The sequence below is a fragment of the Drosophila montana genome, unplaced genomic scaffold (assembly GCF_035044405.1).
Source record: "Drosophila montana isolate Dmon_TW-CO22-7 unplaced genomic scaffold, ASM3504440v1 contig_2127_1, whole genome shotgun sequence".
NCBI classification, from domain to species: Eukaryota; Metazoa; Arthropoda; class Insecta; order Diptera; family Drosophilidae; genus Drosophila; species Drosophila montana.
In genome coordinates, this window is record NW_026997035.1 from 226,759 (window position 1) to 251,576 (window position 24,818).

Sequence of the window (24,818 nt, forward strand, 5' to 3'; positions counted from 1 at the left end):
AGTTGCTTTGGCTCGCCTCTTGGCGGCGTTTGATGCGTTTTTATTTGTTTGCTATCTTTTGCCCTTCTGACAACAACATCATCATCATCATCATCATCATCAACAATATCAACGTCGTCATCTTGATTATCATCCTCAAAAGCAACGATTCGTTTGACAATTTTCTGCTTGACATTCAAGATTTTAATCGCCGGCATTTGCCATAAACTAGAAAAAATGCTTCTTTGGGGTTTGCCGTTTGCTCTGGTCTCAAATTTCCACAGACTTGAAGCTGAGGCTATTGTCGATTTAGCTCGGGATAAATGTGCTTAATAATGTTTGCAGTAGCTAAAAGCTGCAGCTGTTAAACTCCTTACCATTAAATATTTTTATAGTTATTGAATATTTATTTTACTTATTTTTACTTATTAAATCAGATCAATTTACTATATTCACAAGCCAACGATATGAAGACCTCTACAAACTGCAAACTATTTCAAAAAGTATTTGGAGAATCGCATAGAAGGGCGCTTGCTGGCAATTTATAACCAAAGTGATTTGTTTATCTTTTGTCTGTTTTTCTTGTCCCCTAGCATGCATTTAAAATGCCTTATAAGTCGTCTAGACTAGTGAGTACCTTGTGTACTTACCAAGTTGCCACCAGCCCCCCTAGCGCCATTCCCCCCACGCACGCTTTTAGTCGATTTAAGCTTCTTGTGCGTTGTTTCGTTTTGCGACTTTACTTTGATTTCGCTCGGTTTGTTTGTTTATTCGTCTCTCAATAAGGAAAAATTGTTGTGTATTGTTTGCATCAGCTGCTTCAGTTGTTGCCTCATTAAAATTTTATATTTCAATCAAAGTTCGCTGCTCGGTTGCCTTTCGAGCGGTCGTTGGCTGTCCAAAGGGGTAGCTACGCGCCCAGCCCTGCTTTGAAGATGCTTGGAATTAAGTTGGTGCTGCTTTGCCCACATTCCTTGGCTTGTCGTCTGTTAGCCGGCGGCATCAGCCCCGCGCCCTTTGGCCCAAAAGTTTTACGGCGTAATCGGAGCTATCAAAACTACTCGCACATATAACTTTGGTAATTATGCAGCCAGCTAACGGGAGCTGCTTGACTAAAAACTGTAACTGAGCCAACGACCCCAACCAGCAAATGTCACACGTGCCCAGACGCAGAGAACCCAGACTCCAGACCTCAGATCCCAGACCCCCAGCTCATAGCTCCAATCTGCAGACAAAGACTTAGAAATTTGCTATGCTCGCAGCGAGGCGCGCTTAAGTAGTTTATAATTAAGACATAACTGAATTAGTGTTGATAATGTCTATTATATAAAATACACCCACACACCACACCCACACCCTGGCACACAACGTAACATGAAGCTGCGCACTTTTCCCATGTGTCTTAGCCGAACCCTTCTCTGCCCGCTCTCGTTTTCTTGTTTATTGTTGTTTTTCTTAATGAACGTCATTTGCTTTGTAAGCACAATTTCACAATTAAGCCCTTTCAATTTTTGTTAATTATAATAAAGGCGAGTACACAGCTAAGCAGGAAGTCATCTCTGGCTTCTCAGCTTCACGTTCCACATTGTCCATTGTCATTCTTATCAGACTAATTTGAATTTATTGCTGCTCATGTGTAACAAAAACAATGCAACAGTACCATTACCTTGCAAGTCAAGTCAGGTTGGAAATTTGTCAATGGAGGAGGAGGAAATGGTCCGATGAAGAGTGCACTCTAATTTGAAGCTACGAATTTCCTTTCAGATTTGCCCAATGCCCCGACTTAGCTTTTACTCTCATAAGTTGGCGAAAGGCCTTGGTGATAGGCACATATACACGCAGATGCACGGACGCACGTAGGTTTGCAGCCCTTTTGTGTGTGCTTTCTGTTGATTTTGTCTTGCATTTAATTTTTTGTTCATTTGATGATATACAATTTATTTCCTTTTTCTTCATTTCTTAGCTCGCATTTTTCTTTCGACGTCCTGAGTTTGCACTATTGCGTGTTAGCTAAGCCCATGAGTAAGAGTAAACACTATCTGGCATCAAAAATTAATTGAATCTACTAGAAACACGCACACAAACACAGAATCCATCGAGTTTGTTTGCTTAACGCTCATACGCCACGTAAGCCCCCAAGAGAGAGAGAGAGAAAGAGTGAGAGATGAGAAAGAAAAATTAAATTGGTTAAAAATCTAAACTTGGTCACGTGCCGTTGATTAATGAAAACTGTTGCCAACGGCCACTGAAAGATGATGAAAAGTAACAGGCTGAAATAAGTGAAAACAAATACGAATGCGAATATAGAGTAGTTGGGGGATATGAGAGGGAGGGGCGAAGCAAACACTTTGGGAAATCAAAGCACAACTTGAAGAAGCAAACACTTTAAGAAACGCTTATGACACGCATACGCCCCGTGTGTTTAGCGAGCGCGCGAACTCGAATTGAATGAAACTCGCGCATACAAATTGACAAATATTTAGAAAGGATTGCAGGGTATGCCAGGAGGAAACTGTGCGGATGCTCGGATGCTGGGATGCTGAGATGCTGGGCTGGCTGCCTTAGCAGCGACAATGACATTAAATGAGCGGGTGTATGGAGTGCGCGTAGCAAAAGTCAAACAAGAGATAAAAGCAAGGATTAGTACGTTAAAACGCAGACGACGACGACGACCACGCTGCAAAAGAAGAAGATACAAGGCAAGAGGCATGTTGGGTGGCAGGAAGCTGCACGAACTGGCTGATGCAGGTGGCGAGGAGGGCGCAACGTTAAGTAGACAGATGAACGTAAAACACGCGCGTGGCTGCGGTAATGTCTACGGCGCTGCAGACACGACAACCCCACCCAAAAAGGAAAAAAGAAAAACCTCAACCCGCCTTGCATGGTGTGCGTGCGCCGTATCGTTATAGCTGCCTGACTTGCGTGTGTGTGGGTGTGGGTGTGTATGTGCGTTGGAATATATACAAAAAAGTAAAACTCCTCGAGAGAAAGAGCATGTTGAAAGTAAATTGAAGCTGGAATTTTTGCAAGTGCGCACAAAAAGGCAACAGCACTCGCAATGCCACTGCCCCAAAATAAGTTGGCTAAGAAACTTTGCCAGCTGCTTTTCGCCATATGGAGTGCCATAGCAGTTAGCTTTAAGCAAGCTATATCTTATAAAGATATATATGTACATCAATCAAGATGTGGTCAGAGTGCTTTGAACCGAAAATGATAAACTTAAAGTGCTTAGTCAAAGCTAATACTTATAAAAGAAAATAATGTATACATAGGATTTTTTAAATTGTTGATGATAATATGAAATCCTTTGGTTAATGGTGAGGGGATCAACTTTTCATGGACAGCCATACTAAATTTCATTTTATTTATAATTATTTTTATCCAATCACCCGACAAAAGCTAGAGACTTGAAATTTCAAATATTTACTCTGGCGTGTTGTAGTACGTAAAACGATTTTCTATTTTTTCTATCGAAATTTTACGCATAATATCATACATAATATCAATAAAAATCAATTTCAACACTTGTTTTCTCAGCATAACTCTTAAAGAGCTTGATACACTAAATTTGGTAAATAGGCTCTAGTAGAACACCTCCCCCCTGCTCAGAACAAAATAACAAGACACTCAATTCTGAAGTTAAAGCTTTGCGCATTGGCATATACACATATTTGGGTGTCGTATTGCAAGCATGAAAATTTTATAAAGATCGGACTATAAACATCGTAGTTACTTGGGAACGCACTTTCCAAGGCTAAGGGAAGAAGAAGCGCGCGTGCTTGTGCATGTGTGTAAGTGTCTTTTTGTGTATACAATAAAATATGAATGTTTGTAACGGCAGCTTGGCGTTGTGTTCAGGGTATCTTCAAGTCGAGCATCATCAACTCTCGATTCTTTTCTCTTCTATAAGAATTTGTAACTACCATCTCTCGTTGCAAAGCCAACTCCTTTGTAGTCATCCTGCAGTGGATAGTTAATCTTGTGCTTCATTTAATTTTTGTTTTTGGGTAAAGAAACGCTTTAACGCCTCATTATGTGCAGCCGACAAAAGGCGGAAATGTTTCCTCACAATGGGCAACCAAAAAGCAAAATTAAACACATTCAATTAAATTGTGTGCAATTTTTCCGGCACAGGCTGACAACAGCACCACCTGCTGAATCCCAGACCCAAACAATCAACCACCTCCCACCCTGCCGCGCGAGGCAAAACCCAAAAAGGTGAAAAGTTATGCCATTGACTGTAACGTTGCGATTACCTCCGGAGCGTACAATAAGGTGCGTGTTTGCCCGCCGTTGTTGTTGTTGCTGTTGTTTTTGACCCACGGTTGTAATGATGCTTACAAGAGTGTGGAGCACAGAGCGAGCAGGGAGCAGGGGCAGGGGGCTACTACACTGCGGGCTGCCCCAAAATATGGAAGAGTAATGCCAAACATCAGCGCTTATAACTGTGCAGATTATGAAGTTAATTTATCAGCAACGAAGCGGATGAGCAGACACTCAGTCGGAGCTGGGGACGGTGTCTGCTGCCTGGTGACTGCTGCCTGGTGCTTGGTGCCTGGTGCCGGGGCGGTTGATTATGAAGCCCTCAAGTGGTAGCTGTTTAGCTTTTTGGCTGCCACATTAGAGCGGTGAGGGGCAAGTGAATTGTTTGGCAGCACAGGCGGACATTCATTAAGCCATCAAATTGCCTAAGACAAATTTGCCAACTGAAATGAATGAGTGCCATGTGCCACGAGCTGAATTTGTACGGGGTAAAGTTCAAAGCACACGCGATAAGAAGCTGCAAAAGCAAATTCAAAATTAACTAAAGATTGAATTAAGTGTGGCGAACAAATATCTTAAATACTCTCTAATTATCTATCAATCTAGCCAAGGTACAAAAAAAATGTAGTCATACATTTGAGAAAATTGTCATAAAAAGTAAATTTTGCTTAATTGCAGAAAACCTTTTTTTAAAACTTTTCATGTAGGTTCATTTTTGATAAAACATGTTGATTATTTTATTTAAGATTTTCCCCAATAAGAGACATACAACTTTTTTGAGTAAGTTTGCTTTTATATTCTTTTTATTCTATATTTATCTTGGTCCATCTATTCAAAATTGCGTTCATTTTCTCGAGTTTATATAAAGTTTTATTGACTGAGATTGTCATATTTGAAAGTACTTCTTATGCACTTTTAGCTATTCCTTTTCCCTGAATACTGTCTGAAGTATTTCAATGAAGCTCACACTTATGAGCTTGAGTTGACCTCTTCAACTAAAATAAAATTAGCAAACAATTTCATCTCATACTTATTTTTGAAAAAAAAGTGCATCGAACTTTGAATAGAATTCGTCTTATAAAGTTTATGGCTTGACTTCTTCAATAAACTTTGACCACACAGCTAAGAATATCTTCGGGGCTATTCACATCCAAGAAAAATAAAAAATATAAAAACTACAGACGAATCAAAATGAAATCAAAATTCAAAGGGCAGCAAACGAATTCCACAAATAAATGAGGTATTAATTAGCACCCAACTTATAATAATAAGCCCCAAAGAAAAGTGGTAAAAAGAGAAAAACACTGAGAAAACATGCACAAAACGGAATCATATACAATATATATGTATGTATATATAAGGAGAAATGATTAATTACGCTAGAGCACAAAAGAGCGCATTTGAGCAAAGAGAGTGATAGAGAAAGGGAGAGGGTACGAGAGAGAGTGGGGCTCTTGGGGGCGTTTGTATGCGAGATCTGAGTATGATTTATTGTAATTTAATTGTGGCACATTATGCGGTCGATTTCGGTTTTTGGAGAGAGAGAGTAAGAGAGAATACTGAGTTTCGCCTTCTGCATTTGAATGTCATTTTTGTTTGTTTGTTGTTTTTTTTTTCGGAGCATGAAAATTGCTAAACGAGATAACTCAAGACAAGGGGCAAAAATGTTTTGGTGTCTAGGGCCCATACAAAGTATGCCGCAAGGCAGTTGAAAAACTGAGCAGCTAAAGCAGCCGGAACAGCTGAAGATTCGTGTCAGTGTGTGTGTGTGGCACAGTTACATAAAGAAATCGATGCAATGCCACATGCCCCACCCAGTGCCACAGACAACAGACAGACGGGCAAGGCGAAAAGTTTTCGCTGCCAAGAAAACAAAAGCAAATTATCATATCATTGAAAGTGGAAGGAACTGTGGGCGTAGGGGCCAATGGAGGGGCAGCAGGAGCAGCTACTGTGGCAGCCACAGCTCTGATGGCTTTGTTTGTTGTTTGCGGAACGTGGAGGAGGGGGCAGCAGGTAGTGGGGTCTGCAGATGTAACCAGGTGAAAGAAATTATATATTCCCTTGATTATAATTTCATCAGCGGCAACACTAAAGCATCATCAGAGCCATGTCGAAGACAGGCGGAGGCGGCGCGCTGCTGCCTCTGCTGCTGCTGCTGCTCTTCAAGTCTCAGTTGCGGTTGGTCCGGAACGGGAAGGCGCGAGGAGCTGCTGGCAACGGAATGTTGAGATGATTGAGTGCCAGTGGAACCGTTCGCTGGCTGTGTCTATGGCCGGAAACAGCACGCTGCATGCTTCGTTGTACATTTATTGACTGCTTTGGCAAAGAAGCTGTGCTGCCGTCGCCTGTCAGTCAAGTCCTTGCCAGGAGAGCTGTGGCTCCAGCCTGGCCAGACAGAAATCAATTGTTCCCATTATTATAATGAGATTACTTACCTACTGAACGACAAAACGTCGGAGCAAGCAGCCACGACTACAGTCACTCACTATATATACATCATATATATATAGCTCTCACTCTATATACACATTGATACCTATTTACCTGTTTTTGTGTGCTTGCAAATATAATGACTTTAGTAGTCAGCGGAAAATGTTGGAAAATTGCTGTGGAAATGCTGAAAAATGTTCGAAACGCTCAAGTTGAGGGTTTCCTTGGCCAAGGGTCTGAGCTGAAGTAGCTCCTCGAACGTAGACGAATTTTCATTCATGTTTTTTTCCCCCTTTTATCCATTTTACTTTTTGCTTTTACTTTTGTTTTTCCCACTCGACTTTTATCAGCATTTGCATTGCATTTGAGCGCTGAGATTAGCGCATGGATTCAAGAGCTGTAGCTTCAGCTGGAATTGCTAAATCGGTAAATCGGTAAATGGCGTTTTGATTTCCCTCAAATTCTTCAGTTCGTAATGCAAGCAATGGAATGCCAATTGAAAATTAATAAGCTGCAAGCTCTTTCGACAGTTGGCTACAACTAATCACAGCTTGGATGGGTTCTCTACTAGCGAAAGAAGTTGTGCACAGGTACTCAAAAGTATATTAACTTTGTAAATATATTCTTTTAAATGAAAGATGTGAGCATTAGTAGTATACTGAATACCTGTTTGGAACTGAACGTGGTTGAACCCGGAATTTCAATATACTTTTAAAGTGTTCCCCAAAAAACAAATGAAATCAAACTTAACCCACCATATTTTTTATTGTAAAGGTTTGCTTCAAAATAAAAAACTTTTGAAGGAGTCCTAACTAAGCATGCATAACTTTTCTATGCAAATTCATTAATATTTTAAAAATATATGACAAGCTCAAAACTTGGCTTCTGCATGAGGAAAATCAGGGTTACGAACCTCAAAGCGGGAAGCCTAATCACAAGCCATTTATATGGGCTAAAATCCTGGGTTATATATTAGATAGTTGCTCTCGAACTTTTGTCTTAGACTTTGCATCTATCTAGACTTCTATCACTCACCATCTGAACTCGGAGACTATAAAACCCAGCGCCAGAAAATTTGGTATACATCCTGGAAAATATATTAAAATAATGACCAATAAAAATTCTACAAGAGTAGGTCTTGTTTTGCCAGCTTTGTCGTCTTTTCGTTGCTTATAATTCTTTTGTGGTGGAAGACAACATAGGCTTGCAAATCTAGAATCTATAGCAAATTCTGCTGACGACAAAAACAGTAGGGATCTAAATTAGCTATACAAAAAACCTGTTCTCTCTTCGGGTTTATACCTCGTTGTCATTGTCATAACGACCAACATTAGCCTGAAGAAATCAGCTTTAAATTTATTATAGACTAATAATTTGTACTATAATAGCCATTCTGTAAAAGATTCTTAACTCTGATAAGGTCAAATAAACCAAGCACTAAGGCAATAAAATTAATAAATATCTCAAGATAAGACCTGTGCGTTTACCTCTAGAAACTATTTGTTTTCAGTTTCTCCCACGCTTTGAACACACGCATGTGTGTATTTTGATATTTCTAGAGCGCTTTCTAGACAAAAAAAAAATAAATAAAATAACAAAAGTGCTCCACAAAAATTTGTGTGTCAATGCAGCTCTTTGGTCAGACAAAAGAAAGTAAAGCGACGTCCATTTAGAAGACAATACAAAAATTTTGATAAATACTTGAACCGGGAAAAATGCCATAGATACTGTGTTAAAAGATTTTCAAAATGTTTGCTTTTTGAGCTTAAAAGGAGGGAGAGAGACAGGGAGAGCGAGATGGCAAATAATGTACTTGGAGAAAAGCGCGCCCCAGTCAAAAAGGTGTGAAACAACTTTCGTTTTTTCACAGCTAAATAAATAACAATAAATGTGAGTAAAAGATACAAATAACAAAAGATGCTGAGAGAGCAGAAATTGGTAAGAAAGGGAAGAGACGCAGGCGGTGGCTGTGAAAGAATGGCCAGCTGCTGGGCGCAGAGCAAACGGCGAAGCAGCTTGACGAGCTCTGGACACGGACACGGCTCAATTTCAAGAGACAGACAGCTAGCTAGGTAGACGCTGCCAGGGGGGTGGAGAGGAGTGAGGTACGAAAGAGTTGCAGAGCAGTAAAAAGATATATCGATTAACGAGACTCTCGTAGGCAGCTGAAGTCATTGCTGTCCATATGAGAAGTCGGCTTAAGTGCCGCACAGCACCGGGACTCAAGTGGACTGAGGCGACGCCAGCCAGTGTATGTGTGTGTGTGTGTGTGTGTGTGCGTGCGAGTGTGCGTGTGTGTTAAAGTGAGTGTGCGGCATGTGTGAATATCACATGTCAGTGAGCTATAATTAATGCGGGTCAGACGCCGATTACAATGCGCCAACTGACAGCTTGAAGTGCATGTGTGTGCGTGTGTCTGTGTGTGTGTGTGTGTGTCCAGACTTGAGACCAAGAATAGCAGTTTCCCCAGGCGGGTGGGCTGCGAGGGGGCTGAGTTGGGGCAATGACAAGTCAAGAAACGAAAGCAGCCAAAATCGATGGGCCAAGTCAATTGCCAAGACAGACGATCTGAGAGACATCAAGTTAGAAAGAAAGCACAGCAATGATAAGCAAATTTGTATGCTCTTTTTTTTGCCTTGGTCACACTGAACGTTCACTTTCTATAAAGCGAACTATTGAACCGCACACTCGAAAATTTATTACAGCAGCAGCCACAAAAATTTGTCTAACAATTCCTTCAGTTTTTTCCCTCTTCAGAGTGCGACAAAATTAATGAATTTTCTATGCAAATGCAGAAAAACGCGAAATAAAATTTAATGCCAAGAAAAAATGCGCAGGCGACGTGCAAACGGCAAACAATGAGTGGCATCTGAGGCAGAGGCATGCGGCAAGCGTGTGGAGGGGGCCTGGCCAGTTGGAGTGTCAGCAAATTGTAGCACAAGAAAAATTAAACGCATTAGGCCAGCGACCAAGCGCCAAGGCGTGCGCACATCCTGGCCCCTTCGATGCCAACACTCAGACAATGGACGACTCTTTAAATTTGGTTTCTAGTTTTCTGCTTTTTTATCGATTTATGCAAAACTGACAGCATGCGCACGTCCCCCGTCACAAGCCCTCCTACTGACAGACCTGCCCCAAGCTGTTTTGCTGCGCCTGTCATTATTACGTACGTTTAGGCCTTGTTGCTTCAGCTGTTTGTTGCCTCATGCTTGAGCTTGGGCTCCGACAGGCGCTCATTCGATTTGACTTGCAACTGGGTCAGGCTCAGGCTCAGGCTCAGGCTCAGGCACTGCTTGAGGCGCTCAGATGCCTGGCAGGCGACTAAATGTCCTTGTGCCAGTACGTTTGACGTGCAACTGTCAGCAGCCAAGGCGAATGTGGGGCATGGCATGAGGCACCAAATCAATGCCTATTGACAAACAATTTGCGTGCAAATTTTCAATGCATTTTCCGAAAGAAATTTTCACTGCTCGATGGACCCTCATTGACTTAATGTTGCCTCATCCAGATGTTAACTTCTGCAGCTGCATTTGGGCTAACTGTGTATATTGGTATAAATATCTTGTTAAGGAATGCATATACATCCAGAACTGAAGGTCCTACTGCTAAGTTGAACATTCGCATTAAATACCCAATGTCTGTTTGACACAAAGTTTAACATGCAGTTGACCAAATTGCAAGGCACCTGTTTTGAATTTAACTAAGGAATAACAACCCAACAGCTGTGTTTAAACGAAGACCTTTAAGTATTCGGTTTTATTTGATTTTATTATTGAAGATATTTAACTTAACATTTTTTAAATAATTATTATTTACTCCTCGTTAGAATTCAACTGTATAATGAGAGGCAAGGCGATGCCTAACAAAAGTTGTTGCATATTTGCGGGCGTGCCTCAAACCTTAATCCCCCGCCACCGACGAACTATTCCAAGCTTCCACACGCAAGTTCGCTCAGTGTTCAAATGACAATGTCGCTGACAGGGCGCTGGAACAGGACGTGCAACATAGCCAGGAAGTGGCAGAGGAAGAGCACAAGGTGCTGGGTTGAGGACGAGCAGTTTAATATGCTTAGAGCAACACTTTGCTGCCCCACTCATGACAACAGCAGCAACATAAATTAGCTAATTAGGCACAATTAAATATCCCTTTTGATTGCGGTTGCCACACACACACCCACACACCTAGGCACTCACGCACACAGACACTCACACACACTCATAACCCGCTGCTTGATGTTTTTATGTACATTGCCCGCCAACTTTTTTGTGCTTCCTGCAATTTTAGGTCCTGGACGACGCGTGTTGCCAGCCACGCCCACATGGCTGCAATGTCGTACGCCCACGCAGATAACAGTACACATAGACACACGCAAACACACACATTCGCGAGTTTTTGCCACAACGTGGCAAAAGTTTTGCCGCCACAGCCAAATGTTATTTTCGACGCTGTTTTTGTCTTCTCTTTGGGGGTTTTTGGGGGGTTGGGCGTTGTGAGCGCTGGAGTCGTTGGGGAATTTTCCAACCGCAAAGTTTTCGTGTAGCTACGGAAAAGTGCTGTGCGTTCAAATAATTGAGTTGGCATTGGTCTCTAAAAACAACATAATTACCATAATTAATTGTAATTATAGTCAAATAAATTATGCGCACCGGCTGCAAATATCGCTTTATTTTTTTTTTTGTATATTACCTACACCAACAGCAACAAGCAGCCCCCCGCCAGTCCACTTTTGGCCCATTACAAGCCCGCTAACCAGGTACTAACTAAAACTGTAACAACTGTAGCCAAAGTTCAACTGTAACCCGCACCGCACCATTGACACATACAACCGACAACGTTGTTGCCAGCCAGCCAGACAGCCAGGCTAACGGTGCCTGACATCACGCACAACAACAACTCTAACAAGAACTTTAACAACAACAACAACAGCAACACGATCGACCTCGAGTAGCTGGCAAGAAACTTAACGAACAGCCGCACACAAAAACAGCGCCTAAAATTTGTACCTACAACTATTTCAGCTAATTTTCAAGCACATTCCCTAACCGGCAACACTCCACACTCCAAAACTCTCCCAACACTAACCAAGCGCACTCCACACTGTGTCCACTTCAATCCTCACTCGAGGTGCTGAAAATTTCTGCTTAAGCCGCAGAACTAAATTCAAATTGCTGCCGCCTGTGGCACAGTGGTTGAGATATCACAAGAAATAATATTAAACTTAGTTCTACTTTAAAATCAAGTTATATCATTCCTACTACGTTATTATCTTTCATCAAATGCAAATTATAGACTATTATTTAAGCTTAAGAACTGTCTGGATATAAATTCGCTTCTTATTTGAAGTATCTGGAATTAATATTATATTCTTAGCATGTGTATCGTCGACGACATGGCAATATCTCTGCACAAGCCCTGTAATTATTAACTTCCGCATAGAAATTCTAGTTGCACTAAAATTGATTTAGTTTCAAAAACAAATAAGTATACATCCTATATATGAAAAATTAAAGGAACTTAACGATAACTCACCGCTCAAATTCTCATCCAACGCCCATTTGATGCTGGATTTGAACCAACGACTTCTCCCGTGCTAGTTAGACGTTCAACTCACTTATATGACTGCGCTGTATTATATATTTTCCATACAAACTTTACAGTTTCACAGCAATTACAGTTGGACCTGCACGACGATCACCTTACAGGACAAACTACCTTATAGATTAAATATTGGAATAAAAGACTCGCTGGTCTAATTGTCTCTATCAGAAGCGTGCTCTTAATATTAATGTAAACAATATAAATTATGATTTATCAATTAAATATTTGCTTAATTAACATATTTAATTGAGTAACTCTTTTCAAATATGCGTACTTTTTCGCTAGTTTTGCTAGCTGTTGCTCCACTGTGCGCTGTGATTGTTACTTTTGGCCGTTGCTCGGCATCTGCTCGGTGCTGCACTTAGCTTTGAGAGGCGACGCGACGCGACGCATGCGCAAAATGCCAACAATTTTCGGCGCAGCTGTGCCCGACTGAACTTATCTTTGGGGATCTGGATCTGTGTGCTAACTATGCTGACAACGCCAATGCGAAAAGTGCCGAAAACAACCGAAACAACCACAACAACAACAATAACGATTTTGGTCTGGTTGTTGAGCCGTTTGCCTGCCTGTCGCTCATTTGGCATTGGGTTCATTTAGCGTTTGGTTCTTTTTCTGGTTTCTTGTTAACTCTGTGAAATGGGGGCCTGGTGCGGGGTCTGCAATAAGTGGTATAATTTGGGCTGTTTTATTATGTCGCACACACACACACATACATACACACACTCGCGCAACATATTCAAATGCAATTTGGTGGCACAGCCGCAATTAAACGTGCAACTGGAGGCGTTTGTTTCTCTCATTTTGCGCCGCTTGGCCAAATGAGTGGGTTACACAGTCGGTGGTGGTACGCTGCGGCTCTGATTGGGCATTTCGTGGCATAACTAACTCGAAATGTGTCTAAGTGGCAACATTTGCATTGCAATTGCCTCTTTTTGGCCGCAACATGCTGCATGCTCCATGCTGCATGCTGCACGCTGATGAGGAATGCATGATATAGCTCGCAGATACCATAGATGTGCGAGAGATTAAAGAGGCGCAACGACAGTTAAGCAGCAAGACAAGAGTGTGAGTGTCTGGGAATGAATCTTTTATAAAGAAAACTGCAGCTTATCGTAGCTGAAGTCACATATGCCTATGTTTTTTTGCCCGGGATCTACTTGTTCCCATCTTACATAAACTTTACACGTAGAACTCGGGGATTACAAGAGCTAGTTATATACATTTTGGTATATGTGCTCTTTTATGAAAAGTAATATAAATTATACAGCAGCCGCAGACTCTGTCAATTTATAACGACTAGTCGTTTAAGGAAGTGTGGGTCCGGGAATGAATCTCCTGCAGGTGTTTAAAATATGTATTCTAGTAAATTGTCGTTCCCAATTCACATAAACTGTACCCATTGAACTCGAAGACTATTAAGACTAGGTATAACAAATTTGGTATGTGGGTACTCTAGAGCAGAATGCTAAAATCTTGACAGAGGCCGCAGATTGTACCTTTTTATATAGACTGAAATCCCATTGAATATAAAAATTATACGCACTAGAATAATCAAATATGTGAAATTTGGTAGACATGTAAGTACTATAATCCTTAAACTACTTATTATAACGATTAGCAGAGTTTTTCAAGTATTAATTACCTTTATAATTCGCTCAGCCTGGCTGCCTTTATTTATACACGATTACGCATTAGGCTTCCCAAAGTAACTTTTGGTTATTTTCGACGCAATTTGTCATGTCATACAAGAGAGAACCCCCCACCGGCAATCGACTTAGCTAACCGGGCGATAACATCATCGTACAAAGCGCTCTATGGGAAATTTATTGTTTCATGTAATATGAGAGAACGACGCGCAACGGAAGTAACAAGGGTAACTATTCGACTTGTGTGTGGATCAGCAGCTGCCACGCCCAGAGGCCTTAACAATGCTAAAGCCACACACAAAAACGTGGCTACAAATGATGACCACCAAGTTAGGGATCAGAAACTAAGCGACAACGTTTCGGCTAATGTAACACAAGACTATCTCAAATCTAAGTTAGCCACGCTCGGGTATTCGAAACATCATAAATAACTGCTGGAAAATGTAGATTTGTCCACGCCTATTTGTGGGCAAAATCTAAGGGGCAGCTGCGCATTTGCCTAATGGGAATGTTGCACGCGCGCGTTTCACAGCGCAGAGAGATGCAACAGCCCTGCCGCCCGCTGCCCAACCCACACGTGTCTGTGTGGCTCTTCCTTATCTACAAGCAGCAGCCTCTTTTGTGGGCGTGTGAGCGAGTGGCTGCGGCTGTGGCTGTGGCTGACCTTCGCACACTTGAGTTTGCTGCAGCTGCCAGAGTGATATGATAATGAGGGTTTCCGAAAAATAAAGCGTCTGTCCTAAAACATAAATCATGGTTAAGCTGCACTATGTTAATTGGCCTAAAAGGCAAAGCCCTCAAAGACGTGGCCAATTTTGCAACGCACAAATTCCTGCCAATTTCAACAATTTGCGCCAAAAAAACAAAGGCAAAAGACCGCATGCAGGCAGCTGCAGGGCCAGGGGCCAGGGGCAAGCGGCGGAGTTGGGGGCAGTCAGTCGGCACTGGAAGTGCCTCCAACAAACACTCGAATACGCAAATTTAAATAAAATCATCAAGAATCGGAAATTTGAATTTCCGAAAAGTGCCACTCGGCCCGGGCGAAAGGTAGCCTAAACCGCCAAACGAGTGTGCTGCCCCCGCCGCCCGGTTGCATGCCCCACCGTCGTTGCCCCACCATCTCTGCAAGCACTTCAGGTTGAAAATCGCTGCTTGGCAATGCCAACTGTTTTTCTCTTCTTTTTTTGGTCTGTTCTGTTCTGTTCTGGCCTGGCCAACGTCAGTCAGTCAGTCAGCACCTCATTCAAATGGCCGCGTCGACGACCTGTGCAACAACTGTGCCCCATGCCCCAGCCCAGCTGCACCTAAGTATGGCACTTGCCGCTGGCCTCTGCTTTGACTGCCGCTCGACGTCTTCTTGAAATGCTCGTTTCGCTTCTGCTGCTGCTACTGCTGCTTCTTCTTCTTCTACTGGGTTTTTTATTTCTTTTATTTTTTTATATACTTTTTTCAAGTGCATACAATTGAAATAATTTCCTGCAGGGGCTGCTGCTCCCCTCGAGCTGAGTGCAGCGCGCACTTTTTGCATAATTAAATTTATTTTTTAGTTGCATGCAGCGTCGAATGCGGCGCTGTTAACCGTTAGCTGGAGCTGGAGCTGGCCCCAAACATTAAGTAGCCTGTAATATTTTAATTAAAATATTACTTGCTTCCTTTTTTTTGTTTTTGTTTTTGTTTTCCGGCAATCAGCAAAATCAACAAGAAGCCAGCGAAACGGTCAAGTTTCCAAGCGATATTAAATTAAATATAGATTTAAAAATACTGTTTTTACAAAATCTGAAGCATGTTTATGGACATAAAATAAACCGGGAATTATTTATATTGGAAACCTTTTACGATCTATTCAAATTAATTAAATATTTTAAAATATATTTTTCTTATACATTAAGCAATTTATTCGTATTTAATAATGTTGTATTATAAATAAATGTTAAGAAACCTTCATAATTAATTAAGTAATAAATTTCACTTATAAAAAACTAAAGAAAATGTCTGTTGTATTGGTACAAACTGCCAGAGTATTTGCTTTAAATTCTTTGGACCATCTTTATCTGTTGTCGTTATTTAAAATCTGTGTGACCCGCCAAAGTAAAAAAGCCATTCCACTTTCACATGCAGCCCCATAAAAAGTGAAATTATGCAATTATCTGCATTTAATGGTTTATTTTGGCAACTGCTCAGCTTCCTTCGGTAGCCCCATGCTCTGTCCCTTTTCCACTCCAGCCTCACCACATCCATGACCATACACAAAAAAATTGGATAATAATAGCGCATTGCTCCTGTGCATTGTCTGTAAGCAATTTTGGCCAAAAGTAGGCTAACAAAATTTATGTCAACTGACTGCGCACAACTTTTGCCAGCCGCAAACAGAGAAAGAGAGAGAGAGAGACGGAAAAAGGGAGAGGGGGTGAAAGATCCATTTGCAGAGACTTGGCTTTTTGCATAGCCAAAGAGTTAGGTTGAGGTATAGGGTGCCAGGAGTTGAAGTAAAATAAAATGTAGCACATTGAACAAGGTGGCCGGGCGTAGAGGTTGCATAAAAATAAAACTGTCCGGCCGGGAAATTTTAATATATCCCCCCTTACTGCCGCCCTGCCCATAGAAACTATGTCACTAGGCAGTGCATTTGGATAGGACGGGGGAGGGGGGCTGCAATATGCCCTGGCTTTAGAGCAAAGCTCTGCTTTGGCTGCAGCGTCTGGCCAGATAAGTTTTTCGTGCTGGCAAACGAACCGTCTCATGCACAAAACAGCAAATCCAATTCTGTAGCTCAGCAACTCCCCTTTGGCGCGCGCTCCACCTCACACGCTGCTCCATTTACGTGTCGCAGCATTTTGTCTTTTTGGGCCAGAATTTAATACACGGCAGTTTGTCTTTGACAACAACAAAAAGACAGAAAAAAACTCTGCCAGGTAGCGGCGTGCTGCATGGATACGAGCGCGAATGCGAGTACAAGTATCTGCGACTCGCTACAAATGTGCAAAGGCTGCGACTTGTCGCCACTTGCAGCATTTGCCATTTGCCATTTGGCATTTTGCAGCACTGCAGCCACTGCGACTCCAAGTTTTGTGTTTTACATGACAAGCAAGAGCAAGTCGTCGGGCTTTATCGCCCGGCTTAGTATTTGCCCTCCCCGGTTGCCAAATGGCTGCAGCCCAAAGCCATGGTATATATAGAAAATGTTATTGTGATGAAAAGATGTCTGGGGGCTTTTTTATGGGCTCTTATAGAAAAAAGTGGAGCCTATTCATCGATAACACATTTTCTGAGTGAGGCTCTTGTTGGGATAGCCAACATAATAAATTAAGAGCCTGCAGAGAATATGCGTAATATCTTTATAATAATAATGATAATAATTATTTTTATATATAACTTATATTGATTCGAAGCTATGTTTATATGAACTATTTCCTAATTTCTGGGCATATAAAGTCCGTTCGTTGAGTGTTTGACCTTTTTGGAAAATTATCCTGTAAAATATTTATACCTTTTGTCCTGAAATTGTTTGTATGAATATCTTCTGATACTAATCGTTTTAAGGATCTTTACGAGCTTAAAATGAATACAAGCCTATCCAAGATCGGATTCTATTTGTCAGAGTTGCGATAGTTTAAAGATTAATTTTTATTCATTCGAAAATAAAATCTCTTTACGAAAGATTTTTTTATATTTTTGTTTTTAGGTATAAAAGTGCCAAAGCTTACCTTCACTATATTTTTGATATTTAACATTGTTCCTCTAAGCTTGATTGCTTTCTTTTAATAATTGAATAACGATCTGTAAGGGTTTAAAAATTTGAATTGAATTAATTTAATTTAATACATGTATATACCTACTATACATATTCTTCATATATAATACTAGCGGGTATAACCCGGCCTTGCCCGTGGCACGTATGTTATAAAATCAAAGTTCTCAAAAAAATTTGAAAGGATTTTGAAACTGATCGGACGGTAAACACATAACTTTCATACAAACGTTTTCCGCCAATTCACCACTGTTGCGAGTGGAATTTCCCAAATCGCTGAAACACGTATTCATTACATTCTTATGTAGAGCTTTCAAAATAAGTTTGAAGCAAATCGGACACAATTTAAAACTTCGCACAAAAAATCTTTGAGTCGCATTCCACCCGAAAAATTTTGGATTCTGCGAAAATTGTGAAACACGTCTCAAATGATTTTTCTTATAGATCTTTGGAAACGAATTTGAGCGCGAAACGTCACCCACCAAATCTTTGACCTTCATTTCCACCAAGGAGGAGCGGATTTTCCTAGAAGTGTGAAACACCCCTCAAATGAATTTGAACAAAGGAGGAACGGATTTTTCGAAAAGTGTAAAACACCCCTTAAATGAATTTGAACAAAGATCTTTGAAAATAAGTTTGGGGCCGATCGGATGGTAAACAAAAAACTTTCATGCAACCGTTTTCCGCCAATTTACCTCTGTTGCGGGTGGAATTTCCCAATTCGCTGAAATACGTATATATTAAGTTCTTATGTAGAGCTTTGAAAATAAGTTTGAAGCAAATCGGACACAACTTAAAACTTCGCCCAAAAAATCTTTAAATCGCATTCCCCCCGAAGAAGTTTGAATTCTGCGAAAAGTGTGAAACACGTATGATGATTTTTCTTATAGATCTCTGGAAATGAATTTGAGCCCGAAACGTCACCCACCAAATCTTTGACCTCCATTTCCACCAAGGAGGAACGGATTTTTCGAAAAGTGTTAAACACCCCTCAAATGAATTTGAACAAAGATCTTTGGAAATAAGTTTGAGGCCGATCGGATGGTAAACAAAAAAGTTACATACAAACGTTTTTCGCGATTTTTCCACACTTGCGGGTGGAATTTCCCGAAACCCCGTCTTAACGTGCACCTACATCACATAAGGTAGCTACAGTGAAAATTTCAGCTTCCTAGCTCTTACGGTTTGGGCTGTGCGTTGATCACCAATCAGTCAGTCAGTCAGTCAGTCAGTCAGTCAGTCAGTCAGTCAGTCAGGACAAACAGTTTTATATATAGAGATAATATATTATGTGTTATATATAATATCAAATCAAAAACACACAATATAAGAAATAAATATAATTGTTTTAGATTTATCCAATCTATTGATGTTGATCCATCAAGGAATTCTTTTCAAATATATTTGTGCTTAAAAATACAGGTATCCAATTATTTTATTCATTTCCACTAAATTTATAAAAAAAAAATATTAATTAAAAATTAAAATATTATAAATAAAAATTATTTCAAACTATTCAGACATTAAAGCTCTTTTTATATTTTAAAAAAGTTGTTCTCTTCTCTTGGACTCTCCTCTCTGATAAGTCGCTCATTTTACAACACTGCACTGTTGAACGTGGACTTCAATTGCAGTTGTATGCAACTTCAACCTCACCTCGTCCTAACCACCGCCTTCGACACTTCTGGCATTTCGCAAGAGCTTTAAATTGGCTTTCAAATTAGGTCGCACTGGTTGTTGCTCATGCTGTTGGGGCTGTTGCCATTGTTGTCACATTTGGTTCGAATGCGTTGGCAAAAGGCAGCAGCAGCAGCAGCAACAGCAACACATCAACACACACACACATGTGACACACACTGCGTGTCCAATGTCCAGTGCTCGTGGCGTTGCCCAATGCCTTTTAATTGAAAGCGGCATATGCAGAGCAACAACAACAATAACAGCAGCAACATTGCCGAGACAGACGCAGTTAAAAATTGTAATTTTCATTGCTGCCAGAGAACAGCAGCCTACAGTCCCCACCCCGCCCTCCATTCCCACACTTCCTCTGTTGCTGACAAGCGAACGAATTCGGTTTCAAGTTGATTTTTGTTTCTTTTGCTGCAAGCTGCAAGCGCAGCTTTAAAATGCGTGCTGCAAGTTCTGTGGGGCAGTTGGCAAAGTCGCTGCTGCCGCCGGTCGCACAAATTAAATTGGCTTTAAATTGACACCTCCGGTGGCAGGATATAGCCGCGCTCACACACACACACACACACACACACACACACATACACACATGCACGTTGTTTAACTTTATTAAGGATTTCGTGCAGCTGCTGCCTAGATTGTTGCCTTTGGTGTTGCTGCCGCTGTCTGTTGCTGTTGCTGCCACGCCCCCACCAGCAGCGGCATCAGTTAATAAAGAACCAAATTATTGTGTTGTTCACACTTTGACACATTGAAACGGAAATTTAATTAAGGATTTTTTCAATAAAATTGCGCTCTTTATAGCAGGCCGCAAATTTAAAAGGCCAGCAGCTGCGATCTGTTAGTGGTTAAACTAAAGCAATTGCCAAAAGGTTCTCCAAAAATAACGTTCCTCTTATAGTTTATCATGTTTATCATATCATGTATATAAAAGGGTAAAGAGTATATTCAAGAATTCTTATTGAACTCTTAAATTTACAGAAAATCAGAGTTGCCAGGAAAACGTTCAAGGATATTTCACTAAACAAATTGGAGTATACAAAATTTGCTATGGATGTATGCGAGATGTGGTTAGGAGAACATAGAGAGGGCGTATTAGCTGAATATGAAGTCTGTTCTTTTAAATTATGAACTTCAAGTTAAATTAAATGTACTATTATACTTAAAGAGAAGCACGGAAAAAAGAGTTACATCCCGTCCGGAAGCAGACAGATTAACGCGCTTCATTCCGATCAAAAGTTGTTTTCTTTCAATGCGTCTCTTTCTTTTATAACAATAACTATAATTTATAATCAGTAAATAGAATAAAAAAAGGGGCCAGCTTTAAATACAGTATACATATATTTTAACACACAATTTATAAAAAACGTTATGAATTTTTACTAAAAAGTAGGCCGGAACTTGGCAATATCCTTTGGACCCAATATATCAAGGGAATTTCGGGGTCTTGCAAAAGTTCCACCCATTCCGCTTACTTTGCAATCCTTTCCCGTCTCGCAGCTTTTTGCGGTAACCGCAGGATTTCTTCCCGATCCTTTCTCTAGTACTACTCAATAGTTGCCCCATTAGAGCCAGTCAATTAAGATAATATCACACTCCTTTAAAATGTTAACCTATTTACAAGAAACGGTAAATTAGCCTTCAACCTTTCCACTCAATGCTTCAAATTACTTTTCTTCTCTCTCGAAGCATCGGGATATATAAATAAAATATATGCAGAAAAGTGTTCTAAAAATTAGTTTTTGCATGCGCTGCTCGTTGTAATGGATAGGACTACAAATGAGCGCAGCTCGAAGAAAACTTACCAAAGGATGTTTTAGGCAATGCGCCGTGGAGCGGGCGCGGGTGGTTGGCTGGCAGAAGGCACTCGAAGACGCAACAACAAAAGAACTAATTAAAAAATTAATCTAGCTTAAAGTTCCATTAGAGCGCGAGCGAAGTTTGCCGCTGGGGAAGATGCGTGGAGGGGTGCAGCATCGGCAGCAGCAGCGGTGCGTTGAGGAAATGGAAAAACTTTTTCCTAGTGCAGGCAGCAGCTCTGTGTGCATTTCGCGGATGCCGCCGGCAGCAACAGCCTGCTGCCACAGACAAGCGCAACAATGGCGACCGAGGGGAAAGCGGAAGTGACAGCGGCAGCGGCAGCCGGAACTGCAAGCTGTTTATAAAGCACAAAAAAAGGTCTGCGAAAATAAGGCTGAATAATTAAAATGTCCTTGAACAGCAGCTCGAGAACTGCATAAAAAGTGTGCGAGCTGCAAATTCACAAAATTCAAATGCCAAACAAGAATTTTCACCTTGCTACGAGCAAAGTTCAACCCTCGCCCACCCTGCCGCAGCCAATAGCTATTAGGCCTGTGGGACCATTAGTTGTGTTCATTGTGAATGAAGCTGACCTCCACTTGCATGCGACCCAGCAAAAGTGAAAGTTCAGCAAAGCCAAAGGAACTGCAATTATGATTAGTGAGTGGGTCAGCAGATCGTTAAGGTCGCTGCTTTGTGCCATAACACAGCAAAGATTTAGTGCAAAGCGGCTTAAGTAATACCTGCCAAGTGATTTATGAGCGCAGCTCGAATATGTAAAACGAAATTTTAAGACAAAGACGCAAATTGAATGAAAGTACGCAGAGAGAGATAGAGAGAGAGAAAAGAATTTTGAACCAATTTTATTGTAAGCCGTTTTAATTGGAATATAAAAAGAAAATATATCGATGTTCTCATTTTTAACAATGAGCCTTCGTTCACTGGAATTTATACTTGCGTACGAAAATATATTTAACAAGATTTGTGTTATGATTTTAACTCATAAGTTTTCGTTTATGGAAATTTCTTTTTCTTCTTTTTGATGAAATTTATTCTCAATTCTTCGGGAATTTATTCTTTTTTTTATAATATTTATAAAAAAAAAATGTAATTTTTTTCAAACCTAAAGTTTACGTTTACTGGAATTTATTTTTTCAAGTGAATTTTATTTTAAGCTTTTATCTAAAATGCAAAGAGAAACGATACTTTGGTTTTGAATGTCTTCCTTTATTTTAAATTAAAATAAATTTGTGAAAAAAATATCTGTAATATCTGTTTTCGATTAAAATCCTAAAAAAACGATTTTTTTATATTTTGGTTTTTAATCGATTTTTATAGTAAGCTTTGAGTTTTCTTTTGATGGAGTTTCTTTTCATTTTTTTCAATACATTTTTTTAAAGCGTATTTTATTGAACTTCAAGAAGAAAAGCTTTGTGCTTTAATTTTGAATAATGAGTTTTCGTTGTCTGGAATGTAATTAAATTTATTTCGCACAGAATTTTTTTTTACATTTTTTTTATTTTTTTTTTAACTAAATTCTTGATAACTGTAATTTCTACAAAACCAAAGAACTATATTTGGGCAATGCGATGTTTTTAGCCAATTCATAGAAAATAAAATACTCATGACACCCAAATAATTTCCCTAACTTCCTATAATCTAATCAACAACAAACTCTTTTAATGTCTTTAGTGTTTAGTGCTTTAAATATAATTGAACTAACGCGCCTTTAATTCTTCTCGGGATGACTCACAATAGTTTTTACTTTATCGTGGCCATAAAAAACTATGCTAAAACGACAGACGTCAGGGCAAATGCCATTTGGTTGACACTTTAAAAGGGGTCAGAGAGCACTTCAAAAATGTTCCAAAAAACTTTTAACTTTATTGCGGAACATGTGCGCACAGATGGGAAACCAGAGAGAAAGAGAGGGCGAGAAACAATTTTTTGGCGGACAGTTTAGTGAAAGTGTAACTGTAACTGTAATTATATACAGCTGACTGTCTATCTGTCCGTCTGTCAGTTTGTGTGTGTCTGTCTAGCTGAGGGCAAGGCACGTCCAAAGTCTGCAAGTTTATCCAAACGGTTTACCGCCCCTCCAAACAACGGCCTAACCTTAAACTCAGCTCAGGCTCAGAATTCATCTCTGTAAACTGCAAGTGTCGCTCAAATGTCGCTGCCATTTTCGTCTGTCTGTCTATCTGTTTGTCTGGCAGACTGCGTCTGGTTGGGCTTGGCTGTCATAAAATATAAAACTTTTTGGCCAGCCAAAAAATATATATACTTATATATCTGTATAGTAGTAGTATTTATATATATACTGCCTTGTCGATGTTGTTGTGGGTTTTTTTATTTCTGTTTCTTTTCTTTTTACTTTTTGCTTGCCTACCCCAAAAAGTTTGCAGTTTTTGTTGCCAGACTTTTGTTGGCAACAGTCGCTACTGCCTCCCACCGCCCTTAGTTGCGTGGGTGTAACTCGAAGCGCCATTGGCCCAATTACACTAAACGAGTGTTTCGCAGATGACAAAACCCCCCAAGCAGAGAACGTCCCAGCCAAGCCCAACCCCCCACTAAGCCCAACTATGCTATCGCCTCAGGCAGTCGCAGGCTGTCTGCCTCGACTAGATAAACGACAAGGATTCGACGAGGATTCCGCATAGACCGGGTTTTCACATGCTGCGCCATCTGTAATTTCAGGCGTTATAATAGAGCTTAATGCACAAAAGTCGTTATCAGTAGCCGGCGTTGAAAACTTTCCGTCAAAAACAAACAAACAAGTAAACAAATGAAATTCCAGAACGCGTTTGATTAAATGCATGTAATTTGCCTCGTATCCAAAACCGAGCCAAGCATTGGGCCATCAATCGTCATTGTCTATTGTCAAATTGCGCGAAATGAAGCGGCAGAACGAGACTTTGTGCGGAACAAAACACTCCGTAGACAAAACAGACAAAACAACAGATCTTACAATGTTCAAGCATCGTAAACAACTGCCAGGAATGGAAGAGTTGAGAGCATGCTCAACGGAGCTGTTGCCCTCGAAAGTAACAGGCAGAAATGCCAAATAACATATTTATATATGTATAATTATTTTCAAATTTATTTAAATACAATTTTAAAAATTAATAAGAAAAAATTATCAACAGCATACTTATTTTTATTTTTTCACAGATCTTAAGATGAATGAAAATGGAACAGTGCCTATCTGTTTATTTAAAGAGCCTTAAGTAAATGTGCAAGCTATTTAATATCACAATTTCATGAACTAATGAAATTAATATTGACTAGTAAATAACTAACCAATTTGACAGGATTGGGACAGTTTTAAAACAAGTTCTATAAGCCCAACAGACCCTTTTACATGCTGATTACAGGGTACATTATTCGACGACTGGACCGAAAGGTAAACAAACTCTTCTCAGCATAAACGAGAGTCCAAAGACAGAACTTAACCTGGGTCCATCGTAAAGCATCGCTTTGTTGCATATTAATCTCTTCAGCTATTTTAGCGACAACTTGTGAATTCCTTTCAGTTCTTAGGAGGCCCCCTCTATACACCCCTTTTTCAGCTATTTATGACGACCACCTCTGCACACACACTCTCGCACACAACAGAACTTTGAATTGTGTTCGTGTCTCTTCGTGTATTATGTGAAAAATGC

General features: G+C 40.4%; 1 long non-coding RNA gene across 2 annotated transcripts in view; it reads right to left on the reverse strand.

Moving 5' to 3' along the window:
• Nucleotides 1-24,818, reverse strand: part of LOC135427167 (uncharacterized) — a 203,575-nt gene that overhangs the window by 17,918 nt on the left and 160,839 nt on the right. The window contains exon 1 of one of the 2 annotated variants that reach the window (XR_010436003.1): nt 17,627-17,701. The exons of the other annotated variant lie outside the window; for it this stretch is intronic. This is a non-coding gene — a long non-coding RNA (uncharacterized LOC135427167). Of the gene's footprint in view, nt 1-17,626; nt 17,702-24,818 lie in introns of those variants that run through there. 2 annotated transcript variants of the gene reach the window in all.